The sequence below is a fragment of the Cricetulus griseus genome (assembly GCF_003668045.3).
Source record: "Cricetulus griseus strain 17A/GY chromosome 1 unlocalized genomic scaffold, alternate assembly CriGri-PICRH-1.0 chr1_1, whole genome shotgun sequence".
In the NCBI taxonomy this organism is placed as follows: Eukaryota; Metazoa; Chordata; class Mammalia; order Rodentia; family Cricetidae; genus Cricetulus; species Cricetulus griseus.
This window is the reverse complement of record NW_023276807.1, coordinates 92320016-92342613: the sequence shown is the minus strand read 5'-3', so window position 1 is coordinate 92342613 and position 22598 is coordinate 92320016. Positions and strand designations below refer to the sequence as shown.

At 38.3% G+C, this 22598-nt stretch overlaps 1 pseudogene; it reads right to left on the bottom strand.

The window, feature by feature from the left end:
* The window catches only part of LOC100766454, an 89693-nt pseudogene extending 77757 nt beyond the window's left edge, over positions 1 to 11936 (bottom strand).
* Between the last annotated feature and the right edge of the window lie 10662 nt (positions 11937 to 22598).

The window sequence follows — 22598 nt, the reverse complement described above, 5'->3', positions numbered from 1 at the left end:
AGGACATCCCATGAATGATTCATGCTTTGGTGTGCTGGTGGTTTGAACTGAGGACTCTGGTGAATGACTAAGCAACGGCATTCCCTAAGTTTCTTTCTTGCCTACAGATACATTCTCTGATAGGAACCCAATTGTGATTAATTTCCTCACTATGACTTATATCTGCCAAACTCAGCACAATGGGTAATGTATTCCCCACTCCTTGGAAAGTTTCCCCTGAAAAACTCCCATCATAAGATATACTTAGCTACAGAACCAGACATCTATTGTCCATGTATTTCCTTACTCTAATATCACCTGGGAGTCAAGATTCATTAGACTCAGTACAGGTTAGATGAATTTTATTACACTTACACAAGAGGTGGTGGCTACCAGAGGTTCCAGCTCCAAGGATCGTCCCAAGCTGTTTCCTGTGACCAGACCAGCAGCAAGAGAGAGCTCTGGGGTCTGAGATCCCAGATCTAGTCCTGTCCTCCATCAGATTCTCACCTTTGACCATGAACAAACAGGCATGATCAGTGCTACAGGTGTTGGCCAGGTCAATATCTCACTACACTATCATCTCTTATATGAATGAACATGGTCCAAGAGTAAAATCTTCTATTCTTTCTTGAAGGATACACAGTTGTATCCCCTCAATTATATAACTGGAGAAGACAGAAGACACTGTTGGACTTCTGTACATTGCAAAACCTCCATGTATTCATTATTAAAAGGCTTTCTGTTTTTGGTGATCCACCTCATTAAATTCAGTGTGGATAGCTTCAACAAGGAATTTGAAAGGTTGGAACAAATACATCCCTATAGTATCTCCAGTTCCTGTAGTCTCTATCTTGATACTGTACCTATACTTTGTGAGAAAGATAAGAAGCATTTCATGTCTACTTCCAATAATTTAGGGTTTGTTAATATCAGTTAGGGATACCAAGGGAGAGGAGAATAGAACATTCTTGGTAAGTTACATGGTTTATTAAATTCTAATCTTTATTAATTATTCTCATAATCTAATTTGAATCCTGACTGACTTATATCAAATTTTTCCTGGGTTTGATTTCTACATACACTGTGAGACATTGTATATAGTTAGTCATCACAAATACTTCCACTATAGGCTTTTAATGGACATTAACTATTATCTATTGGGTGATCACTAATGGTATCAAGATGGTTTTACTATCTCATAAGTTACCTCTCGTGTTGGAATAGGCAAGTATAACATATTTCTCACTGGTCTGGAGTCTTTGAGGTCCTTACAGAAGCAGTTCCAGGGCCATGAGAACACAATATCCCATTTTGAACTTACAAATTGTTCATCATCATATTGCTAATTAAAACCAGACTTAATTATTTGTCTTCAAATTTTTTCATTATCTTTTTCAATTGACAGCTTCATTGAACAAAAGGAAGAACTAAATTTATTACTACAACAATTATTTTTTCTACATTTTTTATTTAAATTAGAAACAAAAAATGTTTTATATGTTAATCCCAGTTCCAAAACCATCCCCTCCTCCCCTGCCCCCACACTAACACCTTATATATCCCATACCATTTGTACTCCACAGGGAGGGTAAGGCTTTTTATGGGGGTCTTCATAGTCTTTCATATCCTTTGGGATAGGGCCTAGGCCCTCCCTCATGTGTCTAGGCTGAGGGAGTATCCCACTATGGGGAATGGGCTCCCCAAAGTTGACACCTATGCTAGGGATAAGTACTGATCTACTACAAGAGGCCCCATAGATTTCCGAGGCCTCCAGATTGGCACTACATTAATAGAGTCTGGATCAGACCCATGCTGCTTTCCCAGATATCAGTCTGGGGACCAAGAGCTCTCCCTTGTTCAGGTCAGCTGTTTCTGTGGGTTTCACCAGCCTGGTCTTGATAAGTTTGCTCATCACTCTTCCTTCTCTGCAACTGGATAATGGTTCAGTTCAGTGTTTAACTTTGGGTATCTGCTTCTACTTTTATCTGCTGCTGCAAGAAGGTTATAGCATGACATATAAGTTAGTTGAAAATTTCTTTATCAGGGGAGGGCAATTAAGGTAGCCTCTCCACTGTTGCTTGGATTGATAGTTGGTGTCATCTTTGTAGATCTCTGGAGATATCCCTAGTGCCCAATTTCTCTTTAAACTTATATTGGCTCCCTCTCTTATGGATTCTCTTATATTTCTCTCCTCTATTCTTCCCCCTACACAACCTTCCTGCTGCCTTATGTCCTCCTCATCCCTTCTCTTCCCCCTTTCTCATTCTCCTGGCTTCCTGTCCCCTCTACCCATGCTCCAAATTTTCTCAGGAATGCTTGTCCCTTTCCCCTTCTATGGGGCATCATGTATGTCTCTCTTAGAGTTCTCCTTGTTTCCTAGCTTCTCTGGCTGTGTGGATTGTAGGCAGGTAATCCTTTGCTCTATGTCTAAAAACCATATGTGAGTGAGTACATACCATGTTTGTCATTTTGTGACCAGGTTACCTTGCTCAGAATCGTTTCTTCTAGTTCCATCCATTTGCCTGCAAATTTCAAGATTCCATTGATTTTTTTTCTGCTTAGTAGTACTCCATTGTGTAAATGTACCACATTTTCTCTATCCATTCTTCAGTTGAGGAGCATTTAGGCTGCTTCCAGTTTCTGGTTATTACAAATAGTGCTGCTATGAACATCGTTGAACAGATGTCCTTGTTGTATGAAGGTGCTTCTTTTGAGTATATGTCTTAGAGTGGAATTGCTGGATCTTCTGATAGACTGATTCCCATTTTCCTGAGGAATCACCATACTGATTTCCAAAGTGGCTGTAGGAGTTAGCACTCCCGCCAGCAGTGGAGGAGTGTTCCCCTTTCTCCACATCCTCTCCAGCATAAGCTAGGCTCGGTGTTTTAGATTTTAGCCATTCTGACAGGAATAAGATTGTATCTCAGAGAACCTTTAATTTTCATTTCTCTCATAGGAAAAGATGTTGAGCACTTTCTTATGTGTCTTTTACCATTTTAGATTCCTTTATTGAGAATTCTCTATTTAGCACTGTACCCTACTTTTTACTTGGATTATTTGGTGTTTTGGAAACTAGCTTCCTGAGTTATTTTTAAATTATGGAGATCAGCCCTCATCAGGGATAACAGGAACACACCTGAAAATAATAAAAACAATATACAGTAAAAAAACAGCCAATATCAAATTAAATGGTGAGAAACTCAATGCAATTCCTCTAAAATCAGGAAAAACACAAGGCTGTCCACTCTCTCCATACCTCTTCAATATTGTACTTGAAGTTCTAGCTAGAACAATAAGAAAACAAAAAGAGATCAAAGGGATACTAATTGGAAAGTAAGAAGTCAAACTTTCACTGTTTGCAGATGATATGATAGTCTACATAAGTGACCCGAAAAACTATACCAGGAAACTCCTACAGCTGATGAACACCTTCAGAAAAGTGGCAGTATACAAGATTAACTAAAAAAAAATCAGTTTTCCTGCAATATACAGACAATAAAAGGGCCGAGAAAGAAATCAGAGAAACATCACCCTTTACAATAGCCACAAACATCATAAATTATCTTGGGGTAACACTAAGCAAACAAGTGAAAGACCTTTATAGTAAGAACTTTGAGTCTTTAAAGAAAGAAACCAGAAAAAGGAAAGATCTCCCATGCTCTTGAATAGGTAGGATCAAGGTAATAAAAATGGCAATCTTGCCAAAAGCAGTCTACAGATTCAATGCAATACCCATCAAAATACCAGCACAATTCTTCACAGGCTTTAAAAGAACAATACTCAACTTTATGTGGAGAACAAAAGACCCAGGATAGCCAAAATAACCCTGTACAATAAGGAACTTCCGGATGTATTACTATCCTTGACTTCAAGTTCTATTAGAGCGCTATAGTCCTGAAAACAGCTTGGTATTGGCACAAAAATAGACAGGCTGACCAATGGAATTGAATTGAAAAACCCTGATATTAACTCACTTACCTACAAACACCTGATTTTTGACAAAGAAGGTAAAGATGTACAATGGAATAAAGAAAGCATCTTCAACAAATGGTGCTGGCATAACTGGATGCTGGCATGTATAAGACTGCAGATAGATCCATGTCTATCACCATGCACAAAATTTAAGTCCAAATGGATCAAAGACCAGAACATAAATCCAACTAAACTCAACCTCCTAGAAGAGAAATTGGGAAGTCCCTTGAACAAATTGGTACAGGATACTGCTTCCTGAAAATTACACCAGTAGCACAGTCACTGAGATCTACAATTAATAAATGGGACCTCCTGAAACTGAGAAGCTTCTGTAAGGTAAAGAACACAGTCAGCAAGGCAAAATGGCAACCCTCAGAATGGAAAAATATATTCACCAACTCCATATTCAACAGAACGATAATTTTTAAGACTTTTTGGTTTAGAGAACAATTTTTCTTTTATTGACTCATGTTGAATTGGTTTTAGTGATCATATTCAATTTCCAACCATATGTACAAATAAACAGCTGTACAAAGGATGAGTGAACAGTTGTGGGTTTATGTCCTTCATAGCCTTCTCTGTGTCTTCTTGCCTTGCTTAAAGGCCTTGAACCTAACTTATTAAGTAGCTGTTTTCAGCATTGCTCTGAAGAACTTACAGTGTCCAAGTGTCTTTATGTCTTGAATACTGACTATTGATTTCTTCATTTAGTGAACATTACCTTTTCTTAGGACATAGATTCCAGATGATTGCTAGCATCTTAGCTACCTAGGTCAATGATGAGTCTCTTATACTATTTCTGTCCCAATTTTCCCCAGAAACTCAAATATTTATTTCCACTGCAGATAAAAAACCCATATATCCTAAATTTCCTATGAGTGACATGTTCCTCAATCAAATAGTCTTTCACTTGTTTATGATGATGACAAACAACCATTATTTTGGTATGTTCTGACTTTGGAAAGTGCACCCCCATGCACTAATATTTGTTGCAATTTCATTTCCCCCTACTAGATCGGGGACACTGTGCCTAGTAGATATCCATGGAGATATCCTCAAAAAAAGTCTCCTTCAATAAAGACAAACATCCTTTTAAAACTCCCAAATGTGGCGACCAATTTAACTCAGAGATATCATTAAGTTTATAATTAAGGAGTTTGCAAAATTGGATATAACTTTTCTTAAAGCAATAACAAATCTTCACAACTTTCAAATAGCTGTCCCATCCCTTTTATTATTTCAGACTTAAAGGGCATAGGCTTTGCTTGAAAACCTCTCATTGCCCATTTCTCTATGGCATGGATATAAGACATTTTCAAAAGCAGCTAGAGTTCCCAGTGTGTTAGAGCTTAAAGCCACAAGCAGGGTGGAACAAATGAAAGCATCTTATGCAGTCACTTCTCTGAGGGCATGACTGACATATACATGGTATGAGTAATGTCCTGGGGATCCTGCACCACAAAGAGGCTCAGCTCTTTCACTTAAGTTCTGTTCTTATGTTTTAATAAATAGCACTATGTTTCTTTCTACCTAAATCTAATAAGTAGTGTTCCCACAGGACGTCCCTGTTTCTTAGTTACTCATGTTCCCAGTTTGTGTTGCTTTAATGAGCATCATCCTCATGTTATTAGTGAATAATTGATTGCACAGGAGTGCTTGGGATCATTTTTGCTCATTATGAGGGGGAGGAAAGGAAGCTCTATCTTATTTTCTCTATATACTTGATCTTTTTGATTGAATTGTTTGCATGCATAACTATGCCATTTGTTACAATAGGATTTCAATTAAATTTTTTGAATATTTGATCCATAATAATACATTAGTTGTATTAGCGATGCGAATATTGTGCTATTTCAATGAGGAAAAGAACTCAAGCCTTTTAATTGTCCTTTGGGGAAGAAATTTTCATCACTCTCAATAGAGTTGTGGACTGCATGCATTATATCTGATAAAGAGCCAACAGCAATTGGTAGAGGAGTGAAACACATTATATTCCTAAATGCAAATTCACTACAAGTCAAAAAACACTATATTTAACAAAGGACACCTGTTCTGAGGTCTCCATGGCAACTACTGAAATGCTAATAGTCAACTATATTATCAAAGTTATCAATACAAGCAAATGATGTGTCCAGTTGTTCTTCAAAATTCTCTACTCTCTTCCATTCAGAAAGATAATTAGAACAGGTTTAGTCTGTGAAGGGCAGATATGATTATTAATTCAAGAAGTGAAGTGTATTACTTTAATATAAGTGGAATCTGGCACTAATCTCTGTATTAGACAGGATGTACTTGTATTCACTTGGCAGCTGGCTTGTGTTAGCACATGACCATCTCACCCAGGAGAAAAGCAGGGATATCAGTTTCTAACTTGCTATGACATTTTTGTTGATAATCATCCCAGCTTGCAATTCTAACTTATTTTTATGACCTCCTTAACAAAAAGCAACACATTTTTAGAATAATAATAAAACAAGCCTGTTTTGGCAACCAATTTATTCATTTCTCTGGGTATCTCTCATGTGCATAGAATATGTATCTATTATTTAAGATATTACTTTTTTTCTCTTATTAATCTGCCTTTTGCTAGGGATATTCCAGATAAGACGCCAGAAAACCTGATAAAGCATGATTTTATTCCTTAGCCACTGTTTTGTTTCAGTGTTGATTAAGAAAAAATACATTCTGAATAACAATCCTATTCCTTCTTAGTGAATTTCTTCAACATTGTTTCTAAGGCCTGATCCATTAAATACCCAACTCTATAACTGAGAAATATATCATGCTTAGCTTTATGCAAATTTTCAGTCACAGGTGAACTCACAGTAACTCTCTTCCAAGCATTTTTTTTTTATATTTTTGTACTTTCTGCAAAATTTCATTCTGCTGTAAGAGAGCAACATAGGGCATTCTAAAAAGAAATGTCAACAGTGTAACATTAAATTTAAAGGGACAATTGGGTAGGAAAGAATGAAAATTGACAGAATGCAAATAAAGTAAATATACAAAAAGTTTCTTAATTTGTTGTAACCTTTTCATGATTATCTTCATGGATCTGTTAACGTTATTCTCTATATTTGTATAATGTGCTTATTTTCATGGTTGTGCATTTCTGTCTGTCTGTGGCTTTGTTAAATATAACTTCCTTAAGAAAGTATATGATAATGGTTTTAAAGGCCAGTAAGATATGTCGCTCTGAAACATACTAATTTTCAGAAAGTTTATTTCAAGCTGAAATCATTTTGAAGGATATAAAGTAAATAGTCTGCCCTCCCTTTTTTTTGTGTGTGCCTAAACAAAAGTCACTAATTTATGAGGCAACATCTTTCGAGTTTCTATCTGGAAGGATGAAGCTTATGAACTAAGTTGACGTTGGAGCTAAGGATCCTGTGTAGCAGACTTCACTAATGAATCTGTTTCACTTGTATCTGCATTCAACAAGGTGTTGCAAATAGAGACTCTATGAATATCTTGCCATGTTGGTCAGTGTTGCTGTACATAGGTGTCAAAGCTGAGTAGGAAAATTAATTTCTCCCTTCATTTGGCTGCTTCCCTAGTACTGTTTGTTCCTATGGAATTGAGACCACAAGGAGTCTTTCACACTAGAGTTGACCCAAGAAATAAGATTCTTGTTTCTGTCATGTGGTGTTTTCAGCAATAGAGTCTTACCTTCAACCTCTGAGAGTATCTAAGAGCAGCATCAAAAGCTTAGATTGCTTTAAGAGATGTTTGGATTGCCCTGACCAAACATGATAAAGGAGCTTCTCCTGCTTGCTATCATATTTTTAATTTACTCTGTAGTTCTTGTGGAGAGGGTTGTTAGCCAAAGTGGCATGAATTCCTTTAAGTTTTTGTTTTGTACACACAAAACAAAATTTAAAAAATTTTTGTCCATAATTAAAAAAAAATTTTGATGCAAACAGCAAGAGGTTTTATTGTAGTTGCTTAACGAGCTAACCCCATGTTATCTCCGGCCTTTCACCTATCCACCATAGCAGGTGGCTAGGAAAGACTCTTCGAAGCCACTGCATAGAGATCTTATAGGGCAGCATAAGGGGAGTGTCTAGGGGTACGCACAGGCTCAGGATTAGTGTACCTCCAGGCTTGGAGGGTTTGCCCTGTGTAGATTGGTCAACCGGCTGTTATGGCCCATAGGCCCTCCCAGGGTGGTTGCTATGCTTTGCGAGTCATTGCTGTGCAATGTCCATAAAGCACAGCCAGAGCTGTAAAGCATAGCACCACCCGCTAACTTCTGGTTGGTTCCTTGCCATGAGGCAGGCATCTGACCTCCTAGTGACCAAGGCAAGGTCAGACAAGCATGTGCTAGGCTGTTATGGGTGCTGAAATGGGGAGCTGGTCCCTTCGTTCCCCCATTTTCTTTTTTGGAGATTCCAATCATGGAATTGCTGTCTGGCTTGTGTCCCTATCAGGGAGTGAGAGATACTGGCATCCCCCATGTAAGGGAGTCCCTTCTGAATTTGCATTTCAACCAGGGAAAATGGGCGATGTATGCATTCCCATTCTACTTCCTACTGACTTTGGGATGAAGTTAGGGACCCAAGAAGACTGAAATGCTAGTCAAAATCAAAAAAGAGTATTTAGGCAATGGGGATTCCCCTTTAGAAACAATATTGTTTTACATGTCTCCTCTCCCTACCCTCCTACCCTGCCCCCCCCAACTAACACCCTACCTACCCCATACTGTTTCTGCTTCCCAAGGAGAGAGAGGCCTTCAATAAGGGGTCTTCAGAGCCTGTCAAATCCTTTGGGATAGGGCCTAGGCCCTCCACCATGTGTCTAGGCTCAGGGAGTATTCCTCTATGTGGGATGGGCTCCTAAAGTCCTGATCTACTACTGATCTACTACAAGGGGTCCCATAGATTTACAAGGTCTCCTCACTGACACCCACAATCATGGGATCTGGATTAGACCCATGCTGGTTTCCAGTTATCAGTCTGGGGACCAAGAGCTCACCTTATTCAGGTCAGCTGTTTCTGTGGGTTTCACCAGCCTGGTCTGGACCTCTTTGCTTATCACTCCTCCTCTGCAGCAGTATTCCAATTCATTCAGGGTTTAGGTGTGGGTGTCTGCTACTACCTCCACCAACTGCTTGATGAAGGCTATAGAATGAGATATAAGGTCAGTCATCAATCTCATTATCAGGGGAGTGCATTTAAGGTTGCCTTTCCTATGTTGCTTAGATTGTTAGCTGATGTCATCTTTGTAGATCTCCAGACATTTCTCTTTAAACCTATAATGTCTCCGTCTATTATGGTATCACTTATCTTGCTCTCAACTATTCTTCCCACAGCTCAAACTTCCTGCTCCTTTATATCCTCTTAACCCCTCCTCTTCTCCCCTTCTCATCCTACTAGCTCACTCTTCCCTACCCCCCATGATTCCAATGAGCTCAGGAGATCATGCCCCTTTTCCCTTCTCTGGGGGACCATGTATGTTTCTCTAAAAGACCTCCTTGTTCCCTAGTTTCTCTGGCAGTGTGGATTGTAGGCTAGTAATCCTTAGCTCTATGTCTAAAATCCAAATATGAGTGAGTACAGTATGTTTGTCTTTTGGCAACTGGGTTACCTCCCTCAGAATGGTTTCTTCTAGTTACATTCATTTGCCTGAGAATTTCAAGCTTCCATTGTTTTTTTTTCCCCACTAAGTAGTGCTCAATTGTGTAAATGTACCAAAATTTCTCTATCCATTCTTCAGTTGAGGGGCCTCTAGGTTGCTTCCAGGTTCTGGCTATTACAAATAAGGCTGTCATGAACATCATTAACAGATACCCTTGCTGTATGAATGTGCTTCTTTTGACTTTATGCCTAAGAGTGGAATTGCTGGCTCTTGTGGTAGACTGATTCCCATTTTCCTGAGGAATTGCCATACTGATTCCCAAATTGGCTCTAGGAGTTGGCACTCCTGCCAGGAGTGGAGTGTTCCTCTTTCTCCACATCCTCTCCAGCATAAGCTATCATTGGTGGTTTTGATTTTAGCCCTTCTGATAGAAGTAAGATGGTATCTCAGAGTAGCTGTAATTTGCATTTCCCTGATGGCTAAGGATGTTGAACACAATCTTATGTGTCTTTCAGCCATTTTAGATTGCTCTACTGAGAACTGTCTATTAAGTTCTGTACACTACCTTTTAATTGGATTTTTGGTGATTTGGAGACTAGCTTCTTGAGTTATTTGTAAATTTTGGAGATCAGCCCTCTGTCCAATGAGGGATTAGTGAATATCTTTCCCAGTCTGTGGGCTGCCATTTTGCCTTTTGGAATGTGTCCTTTGCCTTACAGAAGCTTCTTAGTTTCAGGAGGCTCCATTCATCAATTGTTGATCTCAATGTCTGTGCTTCTGTTGTAATTTTCAGGAAGCAGTCTCCTGTACTAATTCATTCAAGGTATTTCCCTCTTTGTCTTCTAATAGGTTCAGTGTGGTTGGATTTATGTTGAGGTCTTTGATCCATTTGGACTTAAGTTTTGTGTATGAAGATAGACATGGATGTATCTGCAGTCTTCTACATTCCAGCATTCAGCTATGCCATCACCATTTGTTGAAGGTGCTTTCTTTATTCCATCATATAAATTTAGCTTCTTTGTCCAAATCAGGTGTTCATATGTTTGTGGGTTAATATCAGGGTTTTCAACTAAGCTATTTTCAGAATTATAGCTCTGTAATAGAACTTGAAGTCAGGGATGTTGATGCCTCCAGAAGTTCCTTTATTGTACAGGGTTGTTTTGGCTATCCTGAGTCTTTTGTTTTTCCATATAAAGTTGATAATTGTTTTTTTTTCCTGATATGTGAAAAATTGTGCTGGGATTTTGATGGGGATTTTATTGAATCTACAGATTGCTTTAGGCAATATTGCCATTTTTACTATGTTGATCCTACCTACCCAAGAACATGGGAGATCCTTTCATTTTCTGGTATCTTCTTTAATTTCTTTCTTTAAGAGTCTTTAAATTTGAGTCTTTAAAGACCTAAAATTCTTATGATACAGGCCTTCCACTTTTTTGGTTAATGTTACCACCAAGGTATTTTATGTTATTTGTAGCAACTGTAAAGGGTGATGTTGCTCTGATTTCTTTCTCAGCACATTTATCATCCATATATAGTAGGGCGACTGATTTGTTTGAGTTAATCTTGTATCCTGCCACTGTGCTGAAGGTGTTTATCAGCTGTAGGAGTTCCCTGGTATAGTTTTTCAGGTCACTTATATAGACTCATATCATCTGTAAATATTGAAAGTTTGACTTCTTCCTTTCCAAATAGTATACTCTTGATCACCTTTTCTTGTCTTATTGCTCTAGCTAGAACTTCAAGTACAATATTGAAGAGGCATGGAGAGAGTGGACAGCCTTGTCTTGTTCCTGATTTTAGAATGATTTTTTAAATTTAATAATCTGATTTGACAGGTTCCTATACATATACATATATAACATATTTGTATGTATATAGATATTCAACCATCTGTATAGATTCTAAACATAAAACTCCTAAAAAGCATAATTGTCTATATAACATGTACAAAAATGGCTGGAATTGACACAAAACAACAATTATTGGTCAAAAGTTCATGATTGCACAAAGATTAATCATGAATTTATGCCAGAAAAAAATGTGCTTTAGGGAAAAGAGGGTTTAAAAAAAAACCTGTTATTAAAAAAAACTCAATAAAAAATAAACCACCAGGTTGCTATGACAAGCCTGTCCTTGTCATCATCACTGCTCACATTGCTGCAGTGCACAATGGGTTGCCTGTGGGGTACTGGGGGCCTGGGAGCTGGTCTGCCTGCAGGGAGCAATGGAGGACCTGAAGCCGCAGCCTTCTGTAAAGCTTCAGGTGTGGGTGCTAGCTGCGTCTGCGCAGAGGACTGCCCTGGCAGCACGTGACTCCTGGAGGCCGCCTTGTTGGTGTTGATTTTGCTTTGGCCTTCAGGCCTTGCATGGTCTGCGGAGGGGCCAGGCACTGTTCTCTCCATTTAGTTTGATGTTGGTTGTTGGCTGTTGGTTTACTCTATATTGCTTTTATTATGTTCAGGTACATTTCCTGTTATCCCTGTTCTTTCCAGGACCTATATGATGAAGTTGTGTTAGATTTTTCAAAGGCCTTTTCATCATCTATTCAGATGATCATGTGAATTTTCTTTTGCAGTTTATTTATATGGTAGATTGTGCTGATAGATTTTCATATGTTGAACCATCCCTGCATACCTGGGATGAAGCCTACTTGATCATATTGGATGATTTCTTTGATGTGTTCTTTAGATTTGATTTGCCAGTATTTTATTGAATATTTTTGCATTAGTGCTCATGAGAGATATTGGCTTGTAGTTCTCTTTCTTAGTTGTGTCTTTGTGTGGCTTGGTTACCAAGGTAATTGTAGTGTTCTAAAAAGAATTTGGCAATAACCCTTCTGCTTCCATTGCAGGGAACATTGTGAGGAGTACTGGTCTTATCTCTTCTTTGAATTTCTGGTAGAATTCTGCACTGAATCCATCAGGCCCCAGGCTTTTCTTTCTTTCTTTCTTTCTTTCTTTCTTTCTTTCTTTCTTTCTTTTTCTTTCTTTCTTTTCCTTTCTTTCTTTCTTTTTCTTTCTTTCTTTTCCTTTCTTTCTTTCTTTCTTTTTCTTTTTTCTTTTTTGGTTGGGAGACTTTTGATGTCTGCTTCTATTTCATTAGGTGTTGTAGATCTATTTAAATTATTTATCTGTTCTTGGTTTAATTTTGATGAGCCATATCTATCCAGGAAATTGTTCATTTCCTTTATATTCATGAATTTTGTGGAGTACAGATTTTCAAAGTTTGACATGATGATTCTCTGGATTGACTCAGTGTCTGTTTAAATGTTCCCCTTTTCATTTCTGATTTTGTTAATTAACATGCACTCTCTCTGCTTTTTGGTTAGTTTGGGGTAACACTAACCAAACAAGTAAAAGACCTGTATAGAAAGAACTTTGAGACATTAAAGAAAGAAATTAAAGAAGATACCAGAAACAGCTGACCTGAAAAAGGGAGAACTCATGGATTCCCAGACTAATAGCTGGGAGGCCAGCATGGGACTGATCCAAACCCCCTGAAAGTGGGTGCAGTGAGGAGGGACTGCAATATATGGGACCTCGGTAGTAGACCTGTATTTATCCCTGGCTAAGAATGGACTTTTGCCTCCCATTCCACATGGAAGTATGCTCTCTTTGCCTGGACACATAAGGGTGGGTCTAGGCCCTGCCCTGGATGATATGACAGACTTTGGTGATTTCCAATGGAGGGCCTTACCCTCCCTAAATAGTGGAGGGGCCATGGGATGGGGGTTTGGGGGGGGCAGGGGAAGAAGGGAGGTAGAGGGAGCTGGGATTGACAAGTGAAGTGGGCTTATTTCTAATTTAAATAAAAATAAAATAATAAAATGAAATAAATCATCCAAAATAATGTAATTTGCTTCATTCATTAAAACCAAAATGTGAAGAGGGAGGAATAAAGTATAGGAAACCGAGGAGGAAGTAGGAAAAAAGGAAACAGAAGGAAAAGACATTTGTAGATGAAATAAGCATTATTTAAAACATTAAATTAAATTATGTATCTTATTTAGGGGTAAGATATGGGATTTAATTTTTTTCTATTTTTTAACACTGTTGTACAGGATAGTTTTATATAAACTTTACACAAGTTAACATCATCTTAGAGGAGGGAACCTTAATTAAGGAAAGGCCTCCATAAGATCAGGTTGTAGGACAGCCTGTAGGGCATTTTCTCAGTTGGTGATTGATAGAAAGGACCCAGCTCATTGTGGGTGGGGCCATCCCTGGCCAAGTTGTCCTGAGTTCTATAAGAAAACAGGCTGAACATGCTTTAGAGAGCAAGTCAATGTGTAGCACCCCTCCATGGCCTCAACTTCTGCCTCCAGGTTCCTGCCAGGATTGAGTTCCTGTCCTGAATTTCTTCAGTGATGAACTATGATGTAGAAATGTAAGTCAAATAAACCCTTTTCTCTCCATATTGCTTTGGTCACAGTGTTCCATTACAACAATAGTAATCATATAACTATGACAACTTTACAATTGCTTGAATTAATTTTATAGAATACTGAAATGTGCAGTTAAATTGCCTTGGTTCTCTGTTGCACACAGTGCCTTTGACTCTAAGCTGCTTCCTTTTACTCATGAGGAGTGTATGCAGAGTGCAATCCTTGACTATGATTGCTCATGTTTTCATGGTTTAAGTGTGAATGTTTGGACAAGGCAAACTATACTGTCTCTACTTTACGATGCTGCTAAGTGTTTTGGTAATTCAAGTCTGGGTGATTGGAGTGTCCCATCAGAACCACCTGACATACTTTGAAACTTCTCCAAATTAATTGCACATTTATGACTAATTTGAGTAGCTAATATGGAATTCAAAACAAATTTATGTTAAATGGTGGTTTGCCATTTCTGCCTTTCAAAAATCTAAGTGTTTTCTATCTCTAAGCTATAAATAATATCAATAAACTACTGCAGTACTCAGTCATGACATAAGTATGGGTATATGTTTGAGATTGTGTAAGATTCAGAAATATAGTTAACTTTAGTTACCCTTTGTGGAATTAATAGATTGAGTTCTATGCATATGTTGAGTTAGGAAAAAGATGTGGAGAATATATAAAAGAATAGTTATTTATATTAATATAAATCTGTGACAATCATCTGTGATCATATGGCAAGTTTAACTATGAAAGGATAGTATAGGCATCATGCACCCCATAGCAACAGCCTCAAGGTGATAAATGATGAAACTCTGAGTTCCTATGCTTTGTTATGGATGAATAAATCCTGTGCATTTTTTCTTCCACTTTCCTTTTCCTTACTAAGATGAAGGCCAATAAAGACCAACACTGCTTAGTGCCTATTACCCCTCACCTGCCAAACAGTTGCTTCCTATTTTTTAAAAAAAAATTGTTTAAAACAAATTTAAAAATTTGTTTCCTATTTTAATATTTGTCTACCTTCAATTCAGTATCCACTAAGGAACAACAAAATAAATCAGAACCCAATCCCCTTTGCTCTCAGAATGGCCCCAAAGGCCCATGATCCACCCACTCTGATACACTGCCACTACAGTTTGAAATGTTCCTTAGGACCTGAATGCCCATGCTTGTACTGCTATGGAGCAGTGTGTCTTCAAGTGCATGCTTCTACAGAGGACATTTCTGCCATTTTCCTTTGCCCCAAGTAGAGGAATGGACAGCTTCCCTCAAAGTGTGCTTACTGTGACAGACTGACTCACCTCAGGCCCAAAAGTGATGGAGGCAATTGATCCTGGACTTAAAACTCTGAAACCAAAATGTGCATTTCCCATTTTTTAATTTATTCTTTCAGATATTTTGCCATAGTAGCAGAAAGCAGCACATCCTCCAGTGTCATCTTTTTCTAGATCCTTCCCCACTCCTCTGCCTTGCTCTGCTGCCCCATTCCAGTACACCATCTGTCCTTCAGTACATTTAGTTCTTACAATCTCAGTTTTTTACTGTAACCTTTGTACTTTTTACACATCCTTTAAACCAGTTGTTTTCTAACTTACTACACATTTGAATTATTCTTTGGAGTTTCATTACCTAAACTTACTGTACTCACTTTTCTTATAACTGTCTGACCACCTCTTCTAGCTGGAGACTGCACAAGGCAGGGACTCATTTTACTTTTGTTTGCCTACTGTTCTCCACAGGAACAAGAACATTGCAATATGCATGGCGGGAATGTGCCTGGGTCATTTTTTTTTTTTTAGTTTTTTTTTCTCTTAATTTTTATTTAAATTAGAAACAATCCTGCTTCACATCCCAATCCCAGCTCCCTCTCCCTCCTACCCTGCCCCCTACCAACCCCCCAAGCCACCACCCCACCCCTCCTCCGCTCCCCAGGCAGGGTGAGACTCTCCATGGGGGATCTCCGAAGTCTGTCATATCATCCAGGACAGGACCCAGGGCCTCTCCCATGTGTCCAGGCTGAAAGAGCATCCCTCCATGTGGATTGGGCTCCCAATGTCCATGTGTGTGGCAAGGATAAATATTGATCTGCTACCAAAGGCCCCATAGATTACCCAGGCCTCCTAACTGACATCCAAGTTCAGGCGGTCTGGATAAGTCCTATGCTGGCCTCTCAGCTATCAGTCTGGGTTCCATGAGGTTCCCCTTGTTCAGGGTCAACTGTTTCTGTTCGTTTCATCAGCCCTGTCTTGACCCCTTTGTTCATCACTTTTTCCTCTCTGCAACTTTGTACCAGTAGTTCAGTTCAGTGTTTAGTTTTGGGTGTCTGTCTCTGCTTCCATCAGCCACTGGATGAAGGTTTTAGGATGACGTGAAGGTAGTCATCAATCTCATTATAGGGGAAGGACATTTAAGGGAGCTTCTCTACTACTGCTTAGATTCCCAGTTGGTGTCATCCTTGTAGATCTCTGGAAATCTTCCTATTGCCAGGTCTCTCCTCAGACCTATAATGGCTCCCTCTATTATGCTATCGCTCATGCTACTCTCCTCTATTATTACCCTGACTCAATCTTCCTGCTCCCTTATGTCCTCCTCTCCCCTCCTAGGCCACTCAGAAGATCCTGTCCCATTCCCCTTCTCAGGGGTACCATGCATGTCTCTCTGAGGGTCCTCCCTGTTTTCTAGACTGTGTGGTGGTGGGATTGTAGGCTGGCAGTCCCCTGCTCCCTGTCTAAAATCTATATATGAGTTATTACATTTCATGTTTGTATTTTTGTGACTCGGTTACCTCAGGATGGTTTCTTCCAGTGCCATCCATTTGCCTGGAATTTTAAGATTCTATTGTTTCTTTCCAGTGAGTAGTACTCCATTCTGTAAATGTACCATATTTTCTGTATCCTTCTTCAATTGAGGGGCATCTAGGTTGCTTCCAGGTTCTTGCTATTGCAAATAATGCTGCTGCAAACATAGTTTAACAGATGTCCTTATTGTGTGAATGTGCAGCTTTTGAGTATCTGCCTAAGAGTAGAATTGCTGGATCTTGTGGTAGACTGATTCTTTTTAAATGTTTTTGCAATTCTAGCTGTCCAAACAGTGTATGTTGTAGCCTGTCTCTCAGTCTTCTGAAAATGAAGCGTCAGCTATGCCTCTGTCCTCTGTCTCCTATAGAATATCTGTGACAGTGCACAGTGATAATCTTTTTTCCTTTCAATGTTTTTGAGAATTTCAATATGAGTTCTGTATTTATATAATTACCCCTCTTTTCTCCATCCAACTCCTCCTATGACCCCCATTGCCTCAGTCATTATATATATATATATATATATATATATATATATATTATAATACTCAAATGGATAGCTGAAGCCTCTCATGAGGACAGCAAACTCTACTTATCTGTCAGTATAAAGATAAATATTTAGAATGCAGTTATAAATTATACTGGTTTAGGAAAATGGCAATGCATCAGCCACAGTAGTATTATTTGAAACTAGAAAAAGCATAACTGATGTTATGCAGGAGATTTGTTACTGGGAGTGGGGAGCATCCTTGGATCTCTCCAGCATGAAACCTCACCTTCACAGATAATATGCAGCTGCTGCTTGATTTGGGACAATGGCTGCAAGGCCTGCAGTATTTATTTTCTCTGACTGTGCCTGAGATGCTAATGCATCCTGCTCACTTTCTTGTCTCACTGTTATTCTGTCAGCTTAAAGCATCAATGTATATACATGGATTCTGCCTTTTTGCATTCTGATAAGTGTTTTGAGTAACTGCTTATTGACCAAGAGAGGGAAGTTTACACTTCTAAAATACGTGTCATCTCTAATCCTTGAGAAGAGCTGAATTGGATTGCATTCTCTTCATTCTATAAGACATCATTGGTTTAAATTCTGTTTTAAGGAGAAGGGAAGAAAATTAAATTACTTTATTAAATCCTAGAAAGGAAATTCCCTGGGAAAATGTTTAGCTGTTAACTTCACCAAGGAAACTCCTCCTTGGCCCCACTCAACCACCCATTTCTCTCAGAAAACCAGTCAATTGATAACATTTCCCTGAAGCTCAAGATCAAGTCTACAGGTATTTAAGCTCTGGCCTCGAGACCTGGTAGATAATTTCTCCTCCTCCCTCCCATGCATCACTTCTTGGGGGCTTGAGAGCCACCTGAGAGTCCTTGTCTCATTAAAACTAGACTTTTTGATTTGGCTTGATCTGACTTATTGTTTTAGTGGAAAAAACCTACTATTGGGGATCCAAAATACCTAAGTGTAGGTAAGAATATCATACACATGTGAGTGTGGTACAGTATGGTCCAGGAAGAATCATGCTGTCTTTTAAAAAAACTTCTAAAGTTCATATATTCACACAGAAAAAAGTCTGTGATACATGTGGAAATGCCTTTAAATTGCATGTGTTAATGGTACAGCAATGTCATTAGGGCAAATTCACTCTATTGATTCAGGCCAACATAGAAGAAATTCCACATTTATCGTACAGCACAGAGGTGAGAAATGGCTCTCTGCTCTTGTTTGTCTTCCTGAAGCACAGAAGCCTGAACCAAAGATTAATGTAGTATAAGAAAACTCAGGATGTTCATTTTCCCTTGCACATAGAGGAAGGGATTCGAAGACTCAGGAATATCTGAACATTAGAACAGAATGTTACAGCAAATTTGACACAGGAGACATACTTGGCTTCCCTGAAAGAATTCTGAGAGTTTTCTGGGAAGTGCAAAAATCTTTAGAGGACTGCCAGTGCTATTTATAGGCTGGACCTCACAGCAAACAACAGAATCAGTGAACTTGGAAACCTAAATATGAAGAATGGAATCTTATTGTAATATCAACACAAGAAGATGTCTTTTGTCTTTGTAATCCAACTGGTGATAAGTTAACTTGAGTAATGTAGTTGATGCATCTGTTTCTTCATATTACTCCCAGAGAAAAGACAAGTAACAGCCAAGATGTTTATTAACTTCTGAGGTACTACAGAAGAAAGTACTTGTAAATTCCAGTGCTGACCATTGCAGAAACTTGCATAGCTTTTGGATTGACCTTACTGGGGTGACAGGAATGAAAAGAACAACAGGAACACATACATAAAAGCTGGGATTTGGATGGCTGTGCACTCTGATGGAAACTTAGCAGCTGCCCATGAACACAGAGTGTTTGCTATACAGCACAAATGTGGGACTGGAGAGTTATCTAAGGCTGGACAGAGACTTTATAGGTTTGTAATGCTGGGCTTCAGTCATCCAGGAGGAGAAAGAAAGCTTCAGTTGACTCTTTGTGTTCACAACATCAACATCCAAGGAGAGAAAGGTGCAGTAGATTCTTTCTGTACACACTGCTTTTACCAAAGAGATCAACTGTTCCTCAACATCCATGTTTAGACCAAGGTAAGAATTTGCAACTCCACTGAGTCTGTTCTGGGCTAGGTCTTGCCAATTCCAGTGGTTTGAGGCCTTGGAGTTCTTAATATGGCCATGCTCCTGTCAATAATATACATTCACTGAGGACTTTATCTGATCCTCACAGATCACATGACTAGAAACCACATTGAAGACTGTAAGTCCTCTTTTGTCATTATTATTGAAGAGGTGTTTTGATTATACGTTAGGTTACAAAGCTGTCATCTAGCTTTCTCTCAATATCATTTTTCAACTTTAATTCCTTTATTCCCCTCTCCTCCCTTACATTAAATGATGGGTTTTCTTTGTACCACAATGTTTCAGCATTGTTAACTTTACTACAATATTTGAGTTACAGCTTATCAAGACACCTAAACATTATCTCAGAACTTTGATGCTTTTCTGGTTTGCACAGATAAGATTCTTGCCGGTTAGGCACAAACAGGATATTGGCATTGTCTTTTGTGTGTTAAGATTAAAGGAAATGCACAGAGATGCCACATTGACAAGGAATAGTTTTGGGAGATTGATTTTGTTTTGTGTATCAATATGGAGAGTGCTTTGAATGGGTGTAACTTTGAAGTTTGGAGATCTTTGAGTTGGAACACATTGTCCATTCATTGAAAGTCTGAACAGCACCATGAAAGCAACCTCTCTCATTCTCAAGTACAACCTTCATATTTTCTCTCTGCCTTGCCACCTATGTCAACAGCTACAGGCTTCCTTTTGGAATTACACAAACTACAGTTCCTTATAACCATGCAATCACATTCGTTATGATAAATATCCTTCTAAACATATGAACACAAACTCTAGTGCTTTTCCCCTGCAGACCCTGGATTATTTCAGTGCTCTGCAATAATTTCCCAACACATCTCAGAGCATCTCTGATTAGAATTTTTCAGAAGGTCCTTGGGTGGTGTAGTAGAGGTTTAATACTTCTGAGAGTAACTTCACTCCTATTTGTTGCAGCTTTGGAGATAAAATCCTCTGTTTTAAATTCAAAGAATCTTCCTTTAGACTACCTACTGGTGTGACCAGGCAAAAACATGTAAATGTGCTAAATAAAAACAAAGCAAATTACGCTTCTGCTAATTTAAATACTGCTGTCAAAAATATAACATCTAAATGTGTTTGTGTGTGTTTGTGTGTGGTGTGTGTGTTTGTAGACCTATGCATGATTATGACAGACACCTAGTAAACATTAACAAAAATGGGGCTGGGACTTGAGGCTATAATTGTGTCAAATTTTAAAAGTGTGAAAATAGTCTCTAGCATAATTAAATCTTTTCTAGCAATAATACATTGACTCTTAGAGGTTTGCATGTAATGATGGCAAAGGGAAATTTAGTTTTTAACCAATAACCAATTATAGCAGGCATATTAACTAAAGAAAAGCCCTGTTTAACTACTAATGAGCTCCACAGCAAAGGAGCCATTTCCACAGCTAGCACTGTGCTAGTGCTTGCCTTGGACAGTGCTAATAGTGCTACATAACAGTGTTATACTCTTGTCTTGAAAACCCTGAACTTGTTTTATTTTGATATGAAAGAATTCATTGGTGTTTTTTTGGTTTATTTTGTTTTGTATGTAAGGAATTGAGAATCAAAATGTAAAATCATTTTTGCATTTTAATTAAAACTTTTGTATGGGTATTTTTGGTTATATTCTAGATCAACTCAATCAAGACCAACTTAATCCATGGCTCTGTGAAATAAGTTTTATAGTAACAACTGTTAATCCTGTATTCAATCATTGGAGCCCTTTAAATATAACTATTTTAATATTAGGGACAGAATCTCCTTCAGTTACATAGGCATTCACTGCAAAACATAATTTCCCCTGCTCAAAAAGTATTTCATGGGCATTTCATAAAATTCGTGAAAGAGCATGAAAAATTAAGTATGTATAAGGTGGGAATTTTCCTAAGCTTTTGATGCTAGGAAGAAGCCAGTAATGGGGAATCTTAAAAATAAATGTGGTGTCAGAAAATAAAATGTTATTTATTTGTGTTCTGTAACTGAACACCAGGTGCATAATTTATTAGCAATGCAAGTTCACTGTAGCATCTAACGTACAGAACAAAAGCAATTCACTTTATCTGACTAATTAGAGCATAATAATTATAATGATCAGTCTTGTAGAAAATAAAAAAAGGCTCATTAAAGAGAAGGTGTGAACAGGAGTGTAATGCTAATTTGGTTAACATGCACAAATCCATATTGATTTTTAAATTGCCATTCTTGACTGTCCAATGTTCAAGAATCCAAAAAAAACTTGACATAATCCTCAGTACTTACATTATGCGATTAACCAACTCAACTCATTGAAGTGAGTGGGCTGCTTTGTTTGTAGGTTTTCAGGTTAGAATTTAGAATTAATAAGCTTTTAAGCATTTAAAATTTCTGTAGGCAAAGGTCTCTGGGTGAATACAGAGACTGGACACTCCAGTGGAACGAAGCAAGCACTAGGTCAAGTCCAGAGAGATCTGAGACATTTGAGAATGTGATAACAGCATTTCTCCAAAAAGACCCATTTTATCCTGATGACTAGAATTCCATTGGGGGAACAGGCTTGATCTTCAACTCTGCAAGTCATTTTAAGTGCCAATCACTCCTTTCAGAGGTGACAGCACCATCACAGCTTGGCAGGTGAATACCATGTCTTTATGGATCTTTCTTAATAAAAAGCAAATAACTTTTGACTCTGTACCCAAAGAGAGACCACAACCATGAGGATAACCTCTGTGTGCTGTAGATAATACTTTCTGACAAATTTCTTATTTTGCCTTGGGCTGAAGATATTCAAAACATAACATGGAAATCTGGATCATCTGTTGACAGGAACAGTTAGTAAACTAAACAGATGCTGCCAAAGAAATGTAGTATTCTAGAACTGCTTCAAATCACAGAATGTATATATGCAATACTTATCTTTCCAGAGACAGGATATATTGTGCTTTAAAATTTCAGTGTTTTTTCTCACAATTTTCCTTTCACTAATCAAAGTTCTTATTAGTCCAATGACTGTGTAGCTTCACATGGAAGATGATCAGAAGAGAGTCTCCAAATGTGACTGGCACTGAACCTAAGCTGGGCAGTTCTACTGTTGTGGAGATAGACATTCTCAGAAACATTTTCGCCAATGTGAGTCTGCAAGTGTGAGAAGCTAAAATGAACTGGGTCACTCCATTGTGTTGCTTTGTGCCACTCACATAGGTGGAGATGCTGCCTCTGTAACAGCCAGCTCTTTTTTACACAATCATATCTTACAAAT